The sequence below is a fragment of the Nicotiana tomentosiformis genome, chromosome 9, assembly GCF_000390325.3.
Source record: "Nicotiana tomentosiformis chromosome 9, ASM39032v3, whole genome shotgun sequence".
In the NCBI taxonomy this organism is placed as follows: domain Eukaryota; kingdom Viridiplantae; phylum Streptophyta; class Magnoliopsida; order Solanales; family Solanaceae; genus Nicotiana; species Nicotiana tomentosiformis.
The window spans coordinates 13,807,769-13,820,618 of NC_090820.1; the positions used below are offsets into that span (position 1 = coordinate 13,807,769).

The 12,850-nt window shown below is 41.2% G+C and overlaps 1 long non-coding RNA gene across 1 annotated transcript in view; it reads left to right on the forward strand.

Annotated features, from left to right (window-relative positions):
* Positions 1-1,208: 1,208 nt before the first annotated feature.
* The window catches only part of LOC138899502 (uncharacterized), a 41,006-nt gene continuing 29,364 nt past the window's right edge, over positions 1,209-12,850 (forward strand). The window contains exon 1 of the long non-coding RNA XR_011411194.1: positions 1,209-1,808. This is a non-coding gene — a long non-coding RNA (uncharacterized lncRNA). The remainder of the gene's footprint in view (positions 1,809-12,850) is intronic.

A 12,850-nucleotide genomic window follows, 5' to 3' on the forward strand; every position in this document is an offset into this window, starting at 1 on the left:
TAAGCTATGTAAAACAACCTGAGCGAAGAATACTTCTACCCGGAACTATGAGCTGGATCCCCCTAGGCAAAATGGTTCTACCTGAGTTAAGCTACGCAAAACATCCTGAGCGAAGAGTACTTCTACCCGGAACTATGAGCTGGATCCCTCTAGGCGAAAAGGTTCTGCCTGAGTTAAGCTACGTAAAACAGCCTAGGCGAAGAGTACTTTTACCCGTAAATATGAGCTGGATCCGCCTAGGCGAAAGGATTCTTCCTGAGTTAAGCTACGTAAAATAGCCTGGGCAAAGGGTACTTCTACCCGGAAATATGAGCTGGATCCCCTAGGCGAAAAAGGTTTTACCTGGGTTAAGCTACGTAAAACATCCTGACCAAAGAGTACTTCTACCCGGAACTATGAGCTGGATCCCCCTAGGCAAAAATGTTCTACCTGGGTTAAGCTACGTAAAATATCCTGAGCAAAGAGTACTTCTACCCGTAACTATGAGCCGGATCCCACTGTAGACATGTAATTTTTGATCCTCCCTGAAATTTTGCAACTTTTAGTGCTTAGATATTAGTTTTAGGTCTAATAGTACTATTTTCATTATTTTTTTAAAATTGTTTTTACTTTATTTTATCTTAACATTTTTGTCAAGCAAATTTTAAGTTTATCTTATTTGTGAAAATTGAAAACCACAAAAATAGTCGCATGATTTGAGGTTTTACTACACTAGTATTAACTTTATTAGTTAGTATTATTATAAAATATTTTTAAAATAAAAGAGAGTAAATATTTTCTTAGCCTAACTAGTTTTTGTATCTTTTAAGTTTTATGGTATCATTTTGAGTTATTCTTATAGTATTATTTAAGTTAGTGTTATTTAAGTTTTGTTTGCATACTTTGGCTCTCGTTTCATTTTACTATATGTCTAATTGATCTACTACTATCTCATTATCTTTTGAATTAGTTAATTGGGTTTATTTAGATTTTTTTTAAAGTTTTCTTTAGGCAATGCAAAAAGAAAAGCTCATGAGTTTTATTTCTTTCTTTAACAAACTACACCTCACTACACTCTTTTAGGATAAGATTTTCATATTTACCTTTCTTGGGATCACTTTGAGAATATGCCTCACTCCCACACCTCACGTGATTGCCACAAAATTACTGATACACACTTCACAATTAGAAGAGGGGACAACACGGTTTGTGGGGAGGGTTTTTCTTTCTCCCCAAGACATTTTGGGATAAATATCACCCCATCACTCCAAACGAAGGAGGTCACGAAACAGAGGGAGTGAAAACGAGCGAGGAACAGAATAGAAAAAAATAGAGTGAGAGGGGGAATTGGGCGGAATTAGAGAAACATATGAAGGGACGGTGAGGAGAACGGACAGAGTTCAAGAGGAGAGAGCGGAAAAACCGAGTATTGAAAATTCCCTAGAGCTGTAGACTCTCATCCTCACCGTAACTAATTATGTTTTTCCTTCTCAATCCATCTTCTCCATAAAAAATCATCATTAAATAAACACCATCCAACCACAACTAGTAAATCTCATAAAAACCCAGTAACACCACCTTGAATAAAGATTGGTAACCATTATTTCTCCCACCGCCATGTGAATCACCTACAACACCAGCATCTTTCCCCTTCATTGTTAGCTAGCCAAATCCTTTGAGTTGAAGCTTGGGGTATTCAGATCTAAAAAAAAGAAGTCGAGTCAGTTGAAGTCTTTCGTTAGAGGTTCTGGCCGCCGGTTCTATTTGTTTGCCACGAGGTTCAATACATTTGGTTGATTTTCTAAAGAGATTTTCAGCAGCTTCATAAGGTCTGCTCTCATCTTACTTTTGTTGATTGATTTTTCAATAATTTAGTGTTGAAATTGCTTGTTATTAATTCTCTGTTGAGTTTCGTGTTAGATTAAAATGTGAAAATGCTTCTGCTTGTTTGTTTTAGTTTTAATATAAGATGAAGAGGGTTAAATTACAGCAACTCATTTGAATTTAAGTGTTTAGATGCTATTCTAAAATAAAGAATATTAGTTAGAGTATATTGGAAATAAAATGACGTAAAGCATTGATGCAAAATTTTAGAGTAACAAGGTGTGTCGTGGGGTTCGGGAATTAAAAAGTAAAAATCAATTTATTAATTTGATCGCTAGGAGCATATTTAGGTCGTAACTTGGCTAGGCAAATCTTAGGTTTTCTTTATTTTATTTTTATTCGAGGCGAGAGGTCGTTCCCTTTAGTTTATATTTAGGAAAATGCCCCGTAGACTTTGTATATATTTTTATCCGGGGTATGCCCCGTAGTATCATGTATTTGGAGGCCGTGACAAACCTCATGGAAAAGTATAGTATATATTAGTATTTAGGATTTTACTTTACTTTTCTTTTTCTATTTTTTTTATTAGGTGGGGACGACCTCGATCCTTTCTTGTGTTTACTTTCCTTTTTCTGTGTTTTAACCTCAATTTGAATATTTTAAAAGCCAACTGGATCATATATACAATCGTGATTTTTACGGGACTCGGAGAATGTCTAACACCTTCTCCCCAAGTCAAATGAACCCCCTTATCTAGAATCTCTGGTGCAGACTATGTTTTAGAGTCTAAATGTGTTTTCAAAAGGAAAATCATTTTTTAACGGTGACCTGGTACACCGAAATCAAATGTCAGGTGGCGACTCTGAAAATCCTTTGAAACACATCTTTTGTCACTTTCTAATTGAAAATCCTTTTGAGCTTCAAAAATCCTTTTATCTATTTCTAAAAGGTATTGAGTGTAAAAAAAGGGGTGTGACACCCCCTAGGCGAAAAAGTTCTACTTGGGTTAAGCTACGTAAAGCAAGCCTGGGCGAAGAGTACTTCTACCCGAAACTATGAGCTGAATCCCCCTAGGTAAAAAGTTTCTACATGGGTTAAGCTACGAAAATGGGAGGTATAAACAGTAGTGATGCATGCTGCAAATAAACAAAAATGGAGATTTTAAGGAGCTTATATTTGATGATATTCGTCCTTTGAGAATCGCCATTCTGCACTGCTTTGATCCTGTTTCAAACAAAGAAAATTTTGTGAGTTTTTAAAGTGTTGGTCGGTTTGTGGCCTTGATGTCCTGAGTTGTTTGAATTCACGGCCACTCTGCTGTCGAAGAACTGATTTTGTCAGTGTGGTACCGAGGTTCTCGGCTACTCTGTATCGCTTTCTGGAGACATTGTCTTTCTGACGTTGCCCCTGGCTGTTTCATACCCAGATGTCCATGGTACCGCTAATCCTTATCCCTAAGGCAAGGCAATTTTCCTTTAAAATCAAACTTAGTTGTCTAAACAAAAGGTGTCCCTTTCGGGGAGAGGAATATGGAGACTTATCTGGAGGCATGTGCCGACTTCAATTAATCATAACATGCATTTTGGACTGGACACCTGATCCGTCTGAGCTCTCTATTTCTCAAAATTTGTCGCAAATGTTCATCTTAAAACTGTTTTGGTTGTGCTCATGCCGGAGCATTAAAGACCCTCATTCGGCTAGTAGCGCCCTTTGCGGGTTTCGCTAACTAACCTCTCTCATTTCTCTACTCATCGTCGCCTTACAGTGCCTATACGAGTTTTCACCGATAAGACTCTCATTTCTTTTTTTCTTTTCTTTTCTTTCTTTTTTTTTTTTTTGACTAAGATACTGTATGCGGAAGGTTGCCCAACGCTCTTGGCATGGGGACTTCAAACATTCTCAAAGATCGATCAGAAGTTCCTAATAGGGAAAAGGCAAAAAGAACCTTGAACTGAATTACAACTTTTGTAGTCGGTTTTATAGGAAAAATCGTAAAATAAAATAAATTTCTGCCCCAGTTTTGGAGTATTGGGAATATGGATTTTTATTGTGATGTGACCGAACCCAGGATAAGGCTGCTTACGTATCCTTTCGGAATCAGGTCGGACATAGTTCAATGAACTCAGAAGGTTTGTTATTTGATCCTTTTTTTCTTTTTTTTAAAAACAAGTACATGGGTTCCAAAATAGGGAAAACGAAGAAGACAAATACGACTCAAAAGGTTTAACAAAATGTTGACACCTATTTGGGATAGAGGCCAATAATAACGTTCGTCATTTCGATCTGAGAAAATAATGCGTGAAAGTTCTACAGTGGGTATATATCAAATATAATATCTTTTGACTGCATCTGCGTTAATCGTCATGTCTGGTACCCGTCCTTCTTCATCAACCAAGTGCAAGGCCCCTTTTGGAAACACTTTCTTGATGATGTAAGGTCCTTGCCAGTTCGCGGCGAACTTTCCTTTAGCTTTTACTTGGTGTGGAAGAATGCGTTTCAAAATGATTTGGCCTACCTCAAAGTGTCGTGGACACACTTTCTTATTGTAAGCGCGTGCCATTCTTTGCTGGTATAATTGGCCAAAATATATTGCTGCTAGTCGTTTTTCATCAATCAGCATCAGCTATTCCAAATGGGTCTTTACCCATTATGTATCTTCAATCTCCGATTCCACAACGATCCAGAGAGAGGGAATTTCAAATTCGACCGGTATTACAGCTTCCGTTCTGTATACCAGTACATAAGGAGTTGCACCAATAGATATGCGAGCAGTCGTGTGGTATCCCAAAAGAGCAAAAGGCAAAATTTCATGCCATTGTCGGGAACCTTGGATCATGTTTCTAAGAATCTTCTTGATGTTCATGTTTGCCGCTTCAACGGCTCTATTGGCTTTAGGCCGGTAAGGGGTAGAATGGTGATGTACAATGTTAAATTGCTTGCATACCTCCTTCATCAAATGACTATTTAGATTGGCTGTATTGTTAGTGATAATGGTCTTTGGAATACCAAAGCGACAGATGATGTTGGAATGAACGAAGTCTACCACTGCTTTCTTGGTGACTGCTTTGAAAGTGACGGCCTCCATCCACTTTGTGAAGTAATAAATTGCAACCAAAATGAATCTATGCCCATTTGAAGCCTTTGGCTCGATTGGCCCAATAACATCCATTCCCCAAGCAACGAAAGGCCAAGGAGAGGATATGGGATGCAACTCCGAAGGAGGCGAGTGGATCAGGTCACCATGAATTTGGCATTGGTGACTCTTGCGAACAAAACTGAAGCAATCTCGCTCCATTGTAAGACAATAATACCCTGCCTGCAGAATCTTCTTCGCCAAAACATATCCATTCATGTGAGGTCCGCATACCCCCGAATGCACTTCACTTATGATCTGCTCAGCTTCTGTGGCATCTACGTATCTCAACAAGTTCAAATCTGGGGTCCTTTTGTACAAAATTTCCCCATTCAGGAAGAAACTGCCGGCGAGCCGCCTTATAGTTCTTTTTTGATCTCCCTTGGCATGCTTTGGGTATTCTTTTTTTTTCAGGAATCATTTTATGTCATGATACCATGGTTCACCATCTGGTTCTGTCTCAATTGTATTACAGTAACCGTGTTGATTCCGAACTTTGATTTCTAGTGGATCGATATGAGTGTTGCCCGGATAAGGGAGCATTGAGGCTAAAGTAGCCAAAGCATCGACTAGCTCATTATGAAACCGAGGAATGCACCTGAATTCGATGGATTTGAATCTTTTGCTCAGGTCTTGCACACATTGTCTGTATAGAATAAGCTTGATGTCTCGAGTCTCCCAATCGCCTTGGGCTTTCCGGATAAGCAGGTCGGAATCTCCCATAACCAATAGTTCATGCACATCTAGATCGAGGGCCATTTTCAAACCCATGATACAAGCTTCGTATTCTGCCGTATTATTGGTACAGAAGAACCGAAGTCAGGCCGTTGCCGGGTAATGCTGTCCAATAGGTGAGATGAGGATTGGCTCGATCCCAACTCCTTTGATATTGACAGCACCATCAAAATACATTTTCCATACAGGGTTATCGTCCGGAACTACTTCCTCTATTGAGTTGACCTCTTCGTCTGGGAAGTATGTGCTAAGTGGTTTGTAATCATCATCAATTGGATTTTCTGCCAAATGATCGGCCAAAGCCTATGCTTTAATCGCGGTGCGAGTGACGTATGATGTCAAACTCTGTGAGCAGGATCTGCCATTTTGCGAGCCTGCCAGTGGGCATTGGCTTTTGGAAGGTGTACTTCAGAGGATCCATTCTGGATATGAGGTAAGTAGTGTAGTCCAAAATATAATGTCTCAACTTCTGAGCGACCCAAGTCAAGGCACAACATGTCCTTTTTAAAAGGGTGTATTTAACCTCATAATTGGTGAACTTCTTGCTCAAATAATAGATTGCTTGTTGCATCATGTTGCCCCAGAACGCATCCAAAGGAATTATCCATCACCGATAGATATAAAAACAAAGGCCTACCAGGTTCAGGTGGGACCAGTATAGGGGGTTTTGACAGATAATAGTTTATCCTGTCAAAAGTATTTTGGCAATCGTCCGTCCACTTGGTAGAAACATCCTTTTTCAGAAACTTAGGCTCACACGTGGTTGTGAGCTGAGCAATGAACCTACTGATGTAGTTCAACCTCCCAAGCAAACTCATGACTTCCTTTTTGTTCTTCGGGGGTGGAAGATCTCGAATGGACTTTATCTTAGATGGATCCAATTCGATGTCTCTCCAGCTGACTGTAAAACCGAGGAGTTTCCCAGATGGAACCCTAAATGCACACTTGGATAGATTAAGCTTAAGGTCATATCTTCGAAGTTGTTCAAAGAACTTTTCCAAATCGCGCACGTGATCAGCCTGTGTCTTTGATTTTATGATGACATCATCGACATATACTTCAATCTCGTTATGCATCATGTCGTGAAAAATGGTAGTCATGGCCCTCATGTAAGTTGCCCCTGCATTATTCAAACTGAATGGCATGATCTTGTAACAATAAGTACCCCATGGAGTGGTGAAAATGGTCTTTTCTGCGTCATCCTCATTCATTAGAATCTGGTGGTACCCATCATAGCAATCCACGAACGACTGTATCTCATGCTTTGCACCATTATCTACAAGAATGTGGATGTTTGGCAAAGGAAAATTATCCTTCGGACTTGCTTTGTTCAGGTCTCTGTAGTCAACACAGACTCTAGTTTTTCCTTCCTTCTTTGGCATAGGCATAACATTTGCCACCCAGGTGGTGTATTGGACAGCTTTGACCACATTGGCGCTTAGTTGCTTCATTATTTCCTCTTTGATATTGTCACTCATGTCCGTTTTAAATTTTTATTGCTTTTGTTGGAGTGGTGGAAAATCAGGATACGTGAGAAGCTTATGAACCACTAGATCAGCACTTAAACCCGGCATATCATCATAAGACCAAGAAAACATATCTTTGTATTCAAATAAAAGTTGAATCAAGGAATCTCTGGTTTTTTGTTCAGTGTGAATGCTTATCTTTGTTTCTCTAACTTCTTCCTGACTTCCGATATTAATTGGCGCAGTTTCATTGAGGCTGGGCTTAGACTTGTTTTCAAATTGTTCCAACTCTCTTTTTATTTCCTCAACAGCCTCATCTTCATCATACTCAACCTCTTGATGCATTATTTCGAAATTAGACAGCTTTTTAACATCCGAGCGTGAATTCTGCATGCATGTCATGTTATTAAAGCCGGCATTAACAAAACTGAAATGGAAACAAAATGACAAGAATTAGGAGAAGGAAAAGATACAAAACTTAATACGAAACTGAACTACATTTCATTGAATTTGAAAGTATAGAAAGGTTAACAACAAAAACAATCATACTGAGATGTTTGGATTACAACCCTGGAAGTAACCCAAAGTACAAAAAAGAAGGTGCAAAAGCAAACTACCAAGACTCCTTCCTTGTGGGGAGAGTAGTTGCTTTCCAGTTGTTGAGCATAGTGTCTGGGCCAATTAGTTGCATATCGGCACGACTAGTGCCTTCACCAGCATGGATCATATTCACTTCAGAAAATATCCGGCTGAGGCCATGGCAAATTTCATCAATGTTTGCATGCGCCGAGGAATTTTGACCCTCTTTGAGTCGTGGCTTGACAAAAGTGTGGAAAATGTGAGAGATAGGTTGCTGCAAGACCCACCCATGCTTTTGGCGGTGCTTGGCTTTGTCTTCGTCTGTTTGTGTTGGCCTGAAGCCTAAACCAAAAGTACCCTTATTACTGAACGGAGAAATGTGTTCTGAAATTCCTTGCAATGATGCCCCTAAGCCTTTTCCTGGCTCATAACCTTGTCTCATCATTAGTGCAGCCACCATTACAGATGTGGCAGAGAGACGAGGATGCAGAATGGGCTTTCCTTCCTCAACATGGTCTACAATAATCACTTCGAAAGCCTGATAGACAATAGACTCACATCCTTCCTTGGCCTCAATACACGGAATTAACGGGTCTTTATAAATGGATGACTCGTCTTCTCCGTGAACAATAATTTCTTGCCTGTCGTATTCGAATTTGAGCATCTGATGCAAGGTGGATGGCACAACCCGGGCCGTATGGATCTATGGACTTCCGAGAAGAAAGTTATAAGAAGTTTCCATGTCCACTACCTGGAAGACAATTTCAAAATCAACCAGGGTAATCGTCATGGTGAGGTTGATCTCCCCAATGGTATCTTTCGCTGAGCCATCAAAAGCCTGGATGTGAACATTGCTGGGTCGGATTCTGTCTGTGTTGATCTTCATGCTTTGCAAGGTAGAGAGAGGGCATACATCTACACTCGAGCCTCCATCAACCATGACTCGCTTTACATAATGCCCATCACATTCGACAATATGGTGCAAAGCCCTATTGTGCCCGGCTCCCTCCTCGGGAAGTTCATCATCAGTAAAGGAGATTTTGTTCAACTCAAAAAATCTGTTGGTCATATTCTCTAACTGATTCACGGTGGTCTTCTCTGAGACATGTGCCTCGTTCAGGATTTTGATTAGTACACGGGCATTTTCTTCTGAGTGTATGAGCAAAGATAACAGAGAGATTTGGGCAGGAGTCTTTCTCAACTGGTCAATGATTGAGTAATCCTGAACATTCATCTTTTTCAAAAACTCCTCCGACTCTTCTTCCGTGACCGGTTTCTTTATTGGCATTTGGCCTTCTTTGATTTGCTTGGCCTTCCTCAACTCTTCTGGAGAGTAACACCTCCCCGATCGAGTCAAACCTCCAGTTTCCCCCACTTCTTTATGATTTCCTTACCTTTGTAGGTTACCACAGTTTTGTTGTAGTTCCAAGGAATGATTTTCGTGTTTGTCACACAGGGTTGTATGGCAGACTTGATTATGATTGGCTGTGTTATACCCTTCATACCACCCTGATTCTGATTTGTGATTGGGTGACCTCCACGGACATACAACTTTGGGCTTGGAACATTGGAGCGAACTTCCAACCTCAAGATTTTTGGAACAAATAAAGTTGCCTTCCCTGAGCTTTGGGCGCCTTTCACAATCAATGGCACATCTCGGCTTGGACTCACTTCCAGTCCTATTCCTTCTTGAATCGTTCCCACTGTAATTTATGCTCGGCCAATCGACTTGTATTCTTGATCTCGGCCGATCATTCCCACAAAATAAAAATTGTTGTGTGCTGGCAGTGGGTTATTCGTAACATTAGGAGGGTCTTCGCTATTTGTTACCACAATCAACCTTTCCGCGATGAGTCTTTCTATGGCTCTTTTCAGAGTCCAACAGTCATTAGTGTTATGCCCTGGGGGTACCTGAATGATATTTATATATAGCATTTTCTTGAAATCCATGTGAATTGGGATGCATATGGTGGGGAACAATGGGTCCAATCACACCCATCTGATTTAGCTTCTAAAATAGACTAGAGTATGATTCGGCTAATGGAGTGAATTTTTCCACCGTCCTCTACTCTCGACCATAATTCTGCCTGGGACGAGCATTGTAGGGTGCTCAAAAATTTTGCTGCTGAGGTCGGGGGATCCTTGGAGCTGGTGCCCGTACTTGTTGATTGGGAGGCCAAGCAAATGATTGAGCATTAAATACTGTATACTGTGGTGGGCCCACAGAGTATTTTGTAATTGGCGAGGGATAATAATGTTGAGGGTAGCTGGATTGCCCCTGCTGAACTTGCGCCTCAGGGTGAGATGCCCCTATTTGAACTTCCCTGGATCCCGAAGTCATCATGGACCCTTCATCCCTCTTCTTTCTATTTGCCAAACTTCCCGACCCATTTTGGATAGCTTGGGTGGTGGCTTTGAGAGCCACTTGACTTACAATTCTGCCAGTCTTGAGGCCATTTTAGACCATCTCTCCTATTTTGATCGCTTCTGCAAAAGGTCTACCCATGCGGACATCATGTTTTCAAAGTAATCAGGCTTTTGAGCCTCCAGAAAAATAGTAATTAACTCGTGGTAATCCATGGGTGGCTTAACTCTAGCCGCTTGCTCCCTCCACTTGATTGCATACTCCCTAAAGCTTTCAGTCGGCTTTTTCTTCATATTGGACAGGGAATTGCAATCCGACGCAATATCAATGTTGTATTGAAATTGTTTGATGAAGGCCTGGGCCATGTCGTCCCAGACATACCAGTGAGAGATATCTTGGTCAATGAACCATTCGGAGGTTACCCCTACAAGACTTTTCCCAAAATAAGACATCAGCAATTCTTCTTTTCCCCCTGTACCCATCAGCTGGTTGCAATACCTTTTCAAGTGAGCGATAGGGTCACCGTGTCCATCATACTTCTCAAATTTTGGGGTCTTAAACCCTGGTGGCAAATGGATTTGAGGGAACATGCATAAATCACTGAACGAAACACTTTTGTGACCACCTAGTCCCTGTATGTTCTTTATGTTCTGTTCAAAACTTTTCATTTTCCTGTCGATCTCATCCGGCTCAACCGTCTTGGCAGGCTTTTCATTTTCCACTAGTGACTCGTACTGAGGGGTCTGATTGTATGGAGACGAGACACCGAAAGCCATATTTGGAGAGTAGTATTGGCCATCATAAGCATGAGATGGTGTCTCATTGTTTGGCCTCATCACAAGAGGTGGTGGCGGGATTGTGTATACTGGTGCGCCAGACACGACTAGAGGAGTGTTCCTGACCGGTGCGACTGGAGGTCGCACATTATAGGTACCAGGAGCAGCATGGAGGTTGTAGTTTGGCACATACCCTGGTGGTAGAATGCGATCGCTCATTGCATGGAGTGGTGTTTGCGTAGCCAGGGGTACGGTGGAAGTTCCCTCCGAGGGACCCCAGGGTGGAGGCTGCCCAGAAACCCAAGCTTGATATACATTAGGTAATTGCTGTCTCAATTTTCTTATTTCCTCCGACTCTTTCTCAACTGACTGACCCTGGGGGTCGTTGCTGACCAGCTCGATCTCATCATCGTTAGCCATTACTATCGTTCCCTTAGATCTGGTAAAGTAATGACGTGTTACCAGTTTCACTACAAACCAACCACCTTAAGCTTACTATATAAGAGGCAACAAACGTGTTAGGGTTAAGCATTTTACAGATACGAATCACACGTAAATATGCTATGCTCCTAAAATTATCACCATCTCTAACATGCTTTTGGAAGGCTTCATGTTTCATTCCGGCTTATAAGGCTGCTCCTCTTTTTTCACTTTTCTTTTCACTCACCTCATTTTGATCCCTCATTTTAGAGTCATTGAAAAATATTTGATCAAACCTTTTGGGGGTTGCCTATGTATCATGTCGCCGCATGAATCAGATCATTACGTAGTTCAGGGACATGATAATTTCTTTTAATACAAGAACTAAAAACAAAAATTACATAAAGACGAACCTCTAAACAAGACCAGACTCGACTAAAAAATAGACGTTTTTAAGATGAAAAGCGAAATAACAAGACTCAACACACAAAAAGACACTTACAGACTCAATGACAACAAATGAACAATAAAAATGGACTGCCAAGTAAAAGAGACTATGATCTTTGCAGGAGAATCCAACGACATCACTGTAGTCAAGGCACTTATTCCTGCGGCTGACCCCCAACATCATGCTATATCCTCTCTAAGTCTGCAGATATGTGACGGGTGACGTTCATTGATACTTCTGCAAACCGCTCAGGCATCATTCTCTAGCAACTCCTGCATGCTCGGGAGGTGTATGTGGCTACCTCAAGGATCTTTCCCTTAATATGTTCCTGAGCTAAATGCAACTCTTGATTTCGTTGACCATGGGTCTCGGCTAGATCCAGCGCATCATGCTCGCGCTCCAAGGCCATATCTCTCTGGCATCGAATTTCTAGTGACTCCCCCTCCAACCGATTGATCATACTTTGGTTGCGATGTCTTTCTATTTCAAACTCCGCGATCTGGCGTGTCACGCCCTAAAATCGATGAGCGCGATCGACGCTCAATCGAGTGAACCCGACCGAGCAAGCCTGTTAGATTTACTTCTACCCAAACTAACATAGTTTGTCTTTCCCAGCACCAATACACAACCACTATGTCTACGGAGCCTCTATAGATAAGGAAGAGTACAATGATAATGCTGGCAACAAGGCCCCGGCTATACCTCAAACAGAATACACAAGGAACAAAAGATACATGGCCCCGGAATGAAGTGGGGCTCACCAAGTCAGTTGGGAAGAAGGTGTGCTGCTATCACTGATCAATACCTCCTGCCGTGGAACCACCTGCATCCATTTAAAGATGCAGCACCCCCGGCAAAAGGGACATTAGTACCGTCGAATAGTAATAATATGAAAACCAAACACCAATTTAAGAATTTAGAAATACAATATGAATATGATGAATCATGACGACAATAGAATGATATAGCTAACCGTTTAAACCAGAGCAAGCTTATTAAGAGCTATCAATATCATTTATAGGATTTAAGATGAGATCCTCTATAACCATCCTCAAACAAAGCGGCCCCGCCGCCTCACCTGATGAATGCAGGTGGAGGTGTAAGTATAATACCACAACTCTACTC